Genomic DNA, 9,173 nt, shown 5'->3' on the forward strand with positions numbered 1-9,173 from the left:
CTTTTGAACTATGGTGTTGGAGGAGACTCTTGAGAGTCCCTTGGACTGCAAAGAGATCCAACCAGTCCATTCTAAAGGAGATCAGTCCTGGGTGTTCCTTGGAAGGACTGATGCTAAAGCTGAAACTCCATTACTTTGGCCACCTCATGCGAAGAGTTGACTCATTGGAAAAGACTCTGATGCTGGGAGGGATTGGGGGCAGGAGGAGAAGGGGATGACAGAGGATGAGATGGCTGGATGGCATCACCAATTCGATGGATGTGAGTTTGGGTGAACTCTGGGAGTTGGTGATGCACAGGGAGGCCTGGCATGCTGCAATTCATGGGGTCGCAAAGAGTCGGACACGACTGAGTGATTGAAGTGAACTGAATTGAAAAGCTAAGGACCAATGAAGAAATTATTTTCAGAGAGCAGAATTAAAGTTTAATCAAGTAACTCACTCTCTCTCCATGGTAGGAGACTTCATAAGGCCTGCCAAGTAGGGTTTCAGAATTGTCATGTGCTAATGAACACTATGCATCTCCTAGTATTACCTACCCATTTTGAAATGGGAGTTTTAACTGTATTTTTTACATCTGTGCTCCACCACTGTATTTAGGCTAATCCCATAACTGAATTCTACCTTCTCTTCTCTCAGTTATTTGCCAATTACAGCGGGGTCGGGGCGGGGGGGGGGGTGGTCTGGTGGGGAATTCCTCTAGGAGGTGGTGTGGCTGCTAGATGGAAGACACCTAGTCACCTGAATGGACCAGATCCTGTCCAACCATTTGCACTGGATTGTAACATGAGAAAGAAAGAAAAAATTCTGTACTGTGCTAAACCACTGAGACTTTTGTTATAATACTTGTTACAAATATTCTTTGTTACAAATATTCTTTGTTGCAATGTTTAGACTACTGTGAATAATGCAGAGGCCATTCTATTAATCTAAACTTGTGGCCTTGATTACTATAGTGGTGACAGAAAGAATAAGAAGCAGTAGTATAGTTTAATCGGAGAAGGCAATGGCACCCCACTCCAGTACTCTTACCTGGAAAATCCCATGGACGGAGGAGCCTGGTGCGCTGCAGTCCATGGGGTCGCTAGGAGTCAGACACGACTGAGCGACTTCACTTTCACTTTTCACTTTCATGCATTGGAGAAGGAAATGGTAACCCACTCCAGTGTTCTTGCCTGGAGAAGCCCAGGGACGGCGGAGCCTGGTGGGCTCCCATCTATGGGGTCGCACAGAGTCGGACACGACTGAAGTGACTTAGTAGTAGTAGTAGCATAGTTTAATGGTAGAATCAATGCTTTTTAGACCAGGGGACTGTGAGAGCAGAATAAAGGGGAAAGAGAGGTCTAGCTTCTTATCTTGGCTTGAAGTGGATGGAAGTTTGGATGGTACTCCTAGGACAATCCAGTGAAGTTGTCTGACAGGCAGAAGCAATCTGGGGACAAAGAGCTTGGGACAGAGGTCTGAAAATGAGGCACAGGGGAAAGAGTAATGGTGGATAGAATTTGTTGGGAAGATAGTTCAGCGGGAGAAGAGCACAGAAGTCATTTAATTAACAATATAGAGAGAATAGTCTATCAGACAAGAGTGATAATGAACAATAAGGAAGGGAGAAAATGGCAGAAAGGGGTAGATCAAACTGTTTTCTCATTTGCTTTCTGGGAAGAGTGATGAAATGGTTAAGAGTCAAATATTACAAAGGTATTAAATATGATAAGAGCTAAATATTAACTTTTAAAGCTAAGCGTATTGGTGAACTTCATGAAGATAATTTGAAAGGAGAATTGATGTAAAATTCATACCATTTTAGGATAAGTGTCTTATGATTTTATGGATGAAAATGCAGACTGAAGATGTTAGATCATGACCAAAGTCCACAGTACCTGTTGGAGCTTGGCTTTGTTTTTGCCTACCCGGTACCACAGCCCACACTCCTTCACTCTTCCAAAATGAACCAGAAAAGGGCATCTCATTAAGATGCTGATTCAGATATAATTTTTAAAGCATGATAAAGTAGAAGGTCTCTAGAAATCATAAGGATCAATATGTATTTTCAGAGAGGAATGTGTAGGGAGGTTACTAATTCTTATAATTCCCAAGAGAGGGTTTCTCCCTTTCCCTCCCTCTTATTTCTCTTAAGTTGATTATATAGTCAACTGGAGTTAAATTGTATAATATGGGTATATCAGTGTCATATTTTTAAAAATAGTGTTTGGTTTTTTTTTGTTCAGTTTTAGAACACAGGGTGTTCCAATATGCTAAAATAACTTTTTCCTAAAGCTATAATATCTAAGTAAGTCGACTGACAAACTGTTCTCTCTCTAAAGTCTTTATAAAACTTAATTAGCAAGATCAAAGGCTACAAAAGTTTAATAGCCACCTTCACATTTACCAGATGCCTTGTTAGTAATTTTGTATTTAAAGTGTTATCTCTAAACAAGCCAAAAATGGAGCCAAATGTTTTTTAGGAGATAGTTAATATAATTTTTTTCTTTAATAAACTTAATAGAAACTCCTAAATGCTGTCATAGAGCACTATTCAAAATAAGCTCCTTAGCAAAATAAATGAAAGACATGTAGAAACCTGAAGAAGCATTTATTCTTGAGAGTCAAGGTGTCTGCAAGTCTTGTGTAGGTAAATCTCACTTTCTTTCATTTCATAAAGAAATTTTGTGTGAAATGAAGGCAAGTAATTGGCATCACTTGAATCCATTATTCATTAAATTTTACTATTTTGTACAAAGGAAACTTTCTTGGCTTGTACTGATTTCCTAATCTGGAATGCCAGCTAAAATATTTTCATTAAGATGTACTATTTTTAGCAGTAAAGAACCTTCCAATTTGGGACTCAGCACATTCAATTTGGAGTATACATAAAGTCAAGAATAAACACAGTCAGCATTCTTAAACATAAACCTTGATACTGCCTTACTTCAGTTGCAGTTTTTGATAGCATAATTGAGTATTATTTACCTCCTTTGCTTTTCTATAGCAACTATTTCTGTGCAACTTAGGTGTTTGGTTGAAATGCCTTAGTAGAATAGAAAAGAAGTATTTATGCTTTTTCTGAAGGTTGTGTTGTAATGATGAGGAATGGAGAAATGGCCTGTCTTGTATGAAAGACTAAAAATATATCTCTTGATATGTGTACAAATGTGTGCGCCTACATGGGTGATGCATGTCCCATTTGAAAGACATTAAGTCTCATCAGATTATCCACATGCTCTTAAAACAGAGTGGCAGATGATAATCTCATTTTAAAATGTGTTAATTGAGAGGAAACAATTTAAAAAGGAAAAAGAAATATGCGGTCACATCTTGAAAAGTCCATATTATTTTTAAATTGCACATGTGGATCTTGGTAAAATATTAGTAGAAAAATGTAGCTGTCAGATAACTATTACACATGCTACATCAGAGTTAGGGTAGCAGGGTATACTTCGCATTTTAAGAGATAGTATTTTGAAACTCAAACTGCCACACAGGAAATCTAAAGAACCCCTCCCTCCCCAAGCAAACCTGAAACAGTTTAGGAAAAAACTAAACCAAGATTATTTTTGTTTCCAAACCAAGCTTATTTCTTTAGCAATGTTAAAACATTTTTCTTGGTTGTTCTCATCAAGACTAAAATGTATGCTGGTCTAACAATTAATTCAGATGTTCCCAAAACTTTTGTACTTATGAAATTGAGTATCTGAAGAGGTCTAAATTTTAGAGAATGTTTTCAGAGTCTGCTGTATTATATGCTGGCATCACGGCTTCTGAATCTCTTGTCAAGTGTCAGGAGTGTTTAATACAACTTATAAAGCCAGTGAAAACAGAAAATTTCACATTTTGAGCTATATATTCCTAAAATATTTGAACAATAAACATGTTTTGTGTGGAGATGAAACAGTAAGGCTGAAACTTTGGTTTTTAAAATTAAAATAGTTGTCTTTTGCAGTATGAGTTATATACAGTAAAAGTGAAATATTTGGTTATTTTATAATACTAATTGTATACTTCATTCATTGAACAAGTATGAATTATTTACTTTGTGACAAGTTATTATACTTATATTCCTAGATGCATAACAAAGGGTTAGCTGCTTAACATTTTCTGGCATTTCAGGACTAATTCTTAATGTTCCTCTGAAGTAAGACCATTTGTTGCATATACACAGCAAAAGAAAAACAAAACAAAAAGTATGTCAATGAATAACAAAATCTACTATTTAACTGGGTTGGGATCAAAGGTTGTTAGTGCTGTTGACCCATAACTATCTGAAAAAAACCCCAAAATGTCAGGCTGACCTCTCTCTCATGACTGGGTGAATACCAAGGGTCAGTGGTTTGTTCTGGGTGCACATCCAAGCATTTGGATGTCTGACCGACATTTTTAGTTAGAGCTCTCTTCTTCTATTAACATAGTTTAGAAAAACATAAGAGCGCCTTTTATAGACCACTCATGGTTCTATTTTTATCATATTAAAGAAATGAAAGCAGCTCATTTTTCAGAAGGTACTTCCTTTTCTTAAGTTCACATGGGGTTGAAGTATGATATCAGTTATTTATGAACTGCTGTTGATAGCAGGAATACAAATACTGTGAATTCAGAACTTGAGAGACAGGAAATAAATTATTATGGGCTGTGACACACTCTGTGAAAGACAGAAATGGGAAATGTGGAGACAGTAACAGGGGGCAGAGGGGAGAAGAAGGGCCAAGAAGAATCTCCCTCGGAAGGTAACAATGTATACTGTGGTCTGAAGGATGAGAAGTCATAGGAAGGACTAGGAAAAGAGCCTTCTAGGGAGAGAGAACTGAAAGCCTAGATCTATGCAGGAAGGAGGGTAGCTAAAAGTCCCCTAGAAAGGATCTGACTTAGATGATCTTGTATCTAATGGAGAATTCCCTGAGATCAAGCAGGAGAGTCTAGGTTATGCCAAGTAACTAACCATCCCCTCTGTCAGCCACTCTAATTAACCAGATGGATTTCTCACTCACTCAGTCTGCCCGCTGCAGGTTGGCCAGAGCGCTGGTCTGCCTCCTTCTCCCTCCAAGACCCAAGCTGACAGAGCAGTCACTATCTGGAGCGCAGCACTTACAGTGGCAGAGTCAAAAGAGAAAGCATTGCACATCGAGTATAGGTTCTTAAGGCTTCCACACACATCACTTCCACTCTCATTTCATTGGTCAAAGACACTAACCTCAAATCACAAAGAAGTGTAATTCTCCAGCGTCCCCAGAAGAGGAGTGGAACTGGGAGTGTTGATGAGCATAGAACTATCTCCTCTAAGAGGTCCCTGAACAAGATGGAATTTTATGTAGAAGTTTGTGTGTGTGTGTGTGTGTGTGTGTTTAGTTTTATGCATGTCACCAGGGAAGAGACCCATTGCTTTAATCAGATTCTTGAAGGGATCTGACACAGTAACAATTAAAAACTGCTGGACCAGTTGAAAACTGTCATGTAAACAACTAATTGCCGTACAAGGCAATTTGCAGCACGAGTAAGAGACTGAAATGATTAAAGAATTGTGGGTGTGTTTGCATGCATGCAAGCTTATGCATGGTGATAAGGAAAGAAGTTGAGCAAATTTGTAGACCGAAGGGTAGAAGCCAGAGAACACGGAGCGATGGATCAAAGACACCAACATGTGAGGGGAAATGACTGATGTTATGAGGTCCCCACAAGATGGCTGAGATGTGTCCAATGTCTTATAGAAGTGCTAACTTGGAGGATGAGGAAAGATGACTCTTCTCTGATTTAGGAGGAAGGGAGGGAAAAGATGGGCACCCCTGTGGATGTCAGGCAGGCTGCAGGCAGAGGGGAAAGAGAGGGCTTCTGCTTTGTTTTTGATGCATGGACAAGGGCATCTACTTAGAATGAGGGGATCTCTGAGCGTGTTGAAAGGTTAGAACAGCTGTAGGGAAATCTGAAACGGAGCTGACTCGGGACAAATACCAGGACTGCCAGTAGCACTGGGGGCCCAGCCACTGCTGGGGATCATAGATTTGTTGCTGTGCCAGTAAATAGAATTATGGGATTTTTCTTTCCCTGCCCAGCTGTCTGGAAGCGGGAGTGGAGAGTTAGTGGTAGAAGTGACCCAGGGCTGGGGATTGGCAGAGCAGGTGCAGCAACGTGTTTTGCTGATCATCTGAAGTTCAAGACTCTCTGGTTAGGGAAAAAGGACTACTTTTACTGTCACAAAAATCAGTCAGTCAGGAAGGGCGAGAAGCAGGTTTACGACTATAGTTACTCGTTGTGAGTTGTAATCCTCAATCCCGGTATGATTTGTTTTGAGCTGACAGCGGATAGAACTGTCTAGTCATGTGGTGGAAGGTAAGTGGCATAGCTCATCCCTCATTGTTTAAGTAAAATTAATCATGCTCCAGCCACCTAAAATTTTATGTGTTCTTAATACTCCCTGACTCCACTAGTAAAATCTGACAGAGGAAGGCAAGAGAAAAAAAACAAAGCTCCAAACACATAATTACATACTCAGAGACAGGATTGCTGACCTAAGCATCTTGCTATTAATTAGTATGTTGTAAATTTTGCTGCCTTGGCTGATACTGAGACATTGTATTTAGAGGAACCATTAAATGAGGACAAAAGGAAAATGCCTGGAGTAGCCTAGCTCCAGCACAGACTGCAGTCTGAAGTGGCATTGTATTGCATTTCTCTTTTCCCGCCTGCCAAATCCCTGAATTTCCCTGATTCGGGTGCCATTGCATCATAAGCATTTGATAAAAAGGCGTTGCTGTTCATGAAGGCTGCATATGCATCCTGAAGGCAAACATAGCCGTGATCATCATTTTTGTGGTTTGTTGCACCAGTGTCCTTGAAATCTGTCAGTTTGTTCTCCATTTGCTCAGAATGGAGGTTTTGTCTCTGACGTATCTTTTAATGATGGACAAGTGAGGTGAGCAAGCCAGGTCTGATCGTCTAGAATCGCATTTGAGGCTGAAGTTCAATGCAACCACCTTTTGCATCCTTCCTCAACAGGAAAGTCAGCAAGAGACGAATAAGTTAATATTCTCAAATATATTGTTGCTGCAAATGGCTCCTCTCCAGAAAACCCTCTCTCAGAATTTCAGTTGTTGAAACTAGCAGGTTTTTTTCTCCAGGAACCAAGATAAATTTCTGTTCGCTCTGGTCTGCCAACTTGTAGACTGTCTTCAGCTGAGGCATAGCTGCCAGGATGAATAGCTGGAGAATCTACTCGACTCTCTATTTATTTTAGAGTATGATAATTTGAGGGAAAATTAAAATTGTCAGTTTTCCATTACACCCGAAAGCTCTCAGAGCCGGTTATCCCATCAGGCCTCACAAATATACTTCTGCAGAAAATCGTATAAACAGATGGAAAAGCCAGGAAAAAAGGGATTCATGTCTTGCCAGAGCCCACACAGTGTGTTCAGGGCTGAACTGGACACCAGAAGCTCCTGACTGTTCTGACCAAGGTCTCCCCATTCCAGCCCCACAGCAGGGGAGCATGCAGGTGCTGGGGTCACGATGTAACAGCTGGGCAGGGACTTGGTTAAGCAAGGGGCAAGGAGAATGGCTTTTAAGTACATTCAAAATGACCTACAGCAAGCTGTACCAGAAGCCCAGTGACTCTGAGTGTTCTGAGGACTGTCTGTTCATTTTTACATGCTGGGCCCCAGCTCAAGTGCCTGGCATGTCAAGTAGGAACCTAATCAGTGGTGAATGCATTTTGTCAAATTCAGAATCTTTAAAAACATAAGTCAGATAATCTCATTTCTGTGCTCAAAATGCATTATGCCATGGCTTCCCATTTCCTCCGAGTGAAAGTCAAAGCCCTGACCTGGACAGTCTGGCCTTGGCTGCCTCTCTGGCTGTGTTACCCATTCCCTCTTCTTTGCTGCCTCTTCCAGAACCCCTCCTTTTACACCTTCTCTTACAGGGGACAGCTTGCTTTGCACTGGCTGTTCTCCAGGCTTGGACTCTCATTCTACGTATGTACAAGGCCACCTCTTTTATTTCAAGATTTTCCCCAAATGTCACTTTTCATAAAGTCGTTCCCACTGCCCTTTTAAAAACTTGCAGCCCTTTCCCCGGCCCCCTGCCCACACATACTCTTGATCTTCCCTTAGTCTGCTCTGTTTCTTTCATAACCCTACTCAGCTGTTAACTCTTATCGACTATGTCATTTACTGTCTGTTAGGTTGTTTTATTATCGGTCTTCCTCTTGCTAGGATGTCCAGGTCTGCCAGCAAGGGTGAGGGTTTTTGTCTCTTTTGTTCACTGATATCCCTAGTGTTTCATCCAGCACCCCAACACACAGGATGCTTTGTAAAAAAAAAAAAGTGTTGAATGAATAAATGAATAGAACCGAATAGTGAAGCAAATGAGTGGGCAAGGAGTTGAAAAAGAGTGAAAATGACAAAGCATTACAGCCAAGTGTAGAGGTGACTGGACCATCAATTGTGATGAATTTAGAGAAACAAACACCCACTTTCACATTCAGAAAGCTTTTGCAACTTTCAGAATCAAAGCTACAGACATCCAACCTAATGACTGTCAAGCCTTTTTTGTTAACAATGTGTAGTTCAATCCCTGGTAAACTCAGGCAGAAAGCACATGTATGACTGGAATTTCTCAAAGTGTGGTATGAGGCCCTCTGTATTAGGGTTGCTCGGTATCTATTCAGGTTCCTGAGCCTTATCTGGGTACTGAAAAATCGCCATGGGTCAGATCCCCAGGTGATTCGAATGCATGCTAAACTTTGAAAATTGCAAATATACAGAAATTTATGGAAAATGATCAAACTGTAGTATAAAGGGATTTCCTCCACTGTAGTGTAATTGTTCTATAACATGTTGAAAACATTTCAGTTAAAAAAAAAGCATTCCTTGAATTAATAAATTAGGGTAACATTAAATAAAATGGATTATTTTTGGTAACAGGAATTCTCAGAATATTTAATAAGCTGACATCACTGAAAATTGCCAATGGTAGGATATGGTATGTAGTATACAGTTTGACTCCATCATGGGCATTTCTTTTTAAGCACCTCTTATTGAATCTTAGGGGAGAGGTTTTTCTTTAAATAAAAAGTCTGTGCATTACTGTTTGGAATAATATCTAAAATTCACTTTTGGTTCTAAGAGTCTGTAATTCTCTATAATTCTGTTTTCTTTCTGGTTAAGTCCCCTTGGTTCATAATGTAAAT

General features: G+C 40.0%; 1 long non-coding RNA gene across 1 annotated transcript in view; it reads right to left on the reverse strand.

The window, feature by feature from the left end:
* LOC104994624 overlaps positions 1 to 5,097 on the reverse strand; it is a 57,991-nt gene extending 52,894 nt beyond the window's left edge. Inside the window, exon 1 of the long non-coding RNA XR_825968.1 lies at positions 4,981 to 5,097. This is a non-coding gene — a long non-coding RNA (uncharacterized LOC104994624). The remainder of the gene's footprint in view (positions 1 to 4,980) is intronic.
* Between the last annotated feature and the right edge of the window lie 4,076 nt (positions 5,098 to 9,173).

Source organism: Bison bison, unplaced genomic scaffold, assembly GCF_000754665.1.
Source record: "Bison bison bison isolate TAMUID 2011002044 unplaced genomic scaffold, Bison_UMD1.0 scf7180017864263, whole genome shotgun sequence".
Taxonomy (NCBI): domain Eukaryota; kingdom Metazoa; phylum Chordata; class Mammalia; order Artiodactyla; family Bovidae; genus Bison; species Bison bison.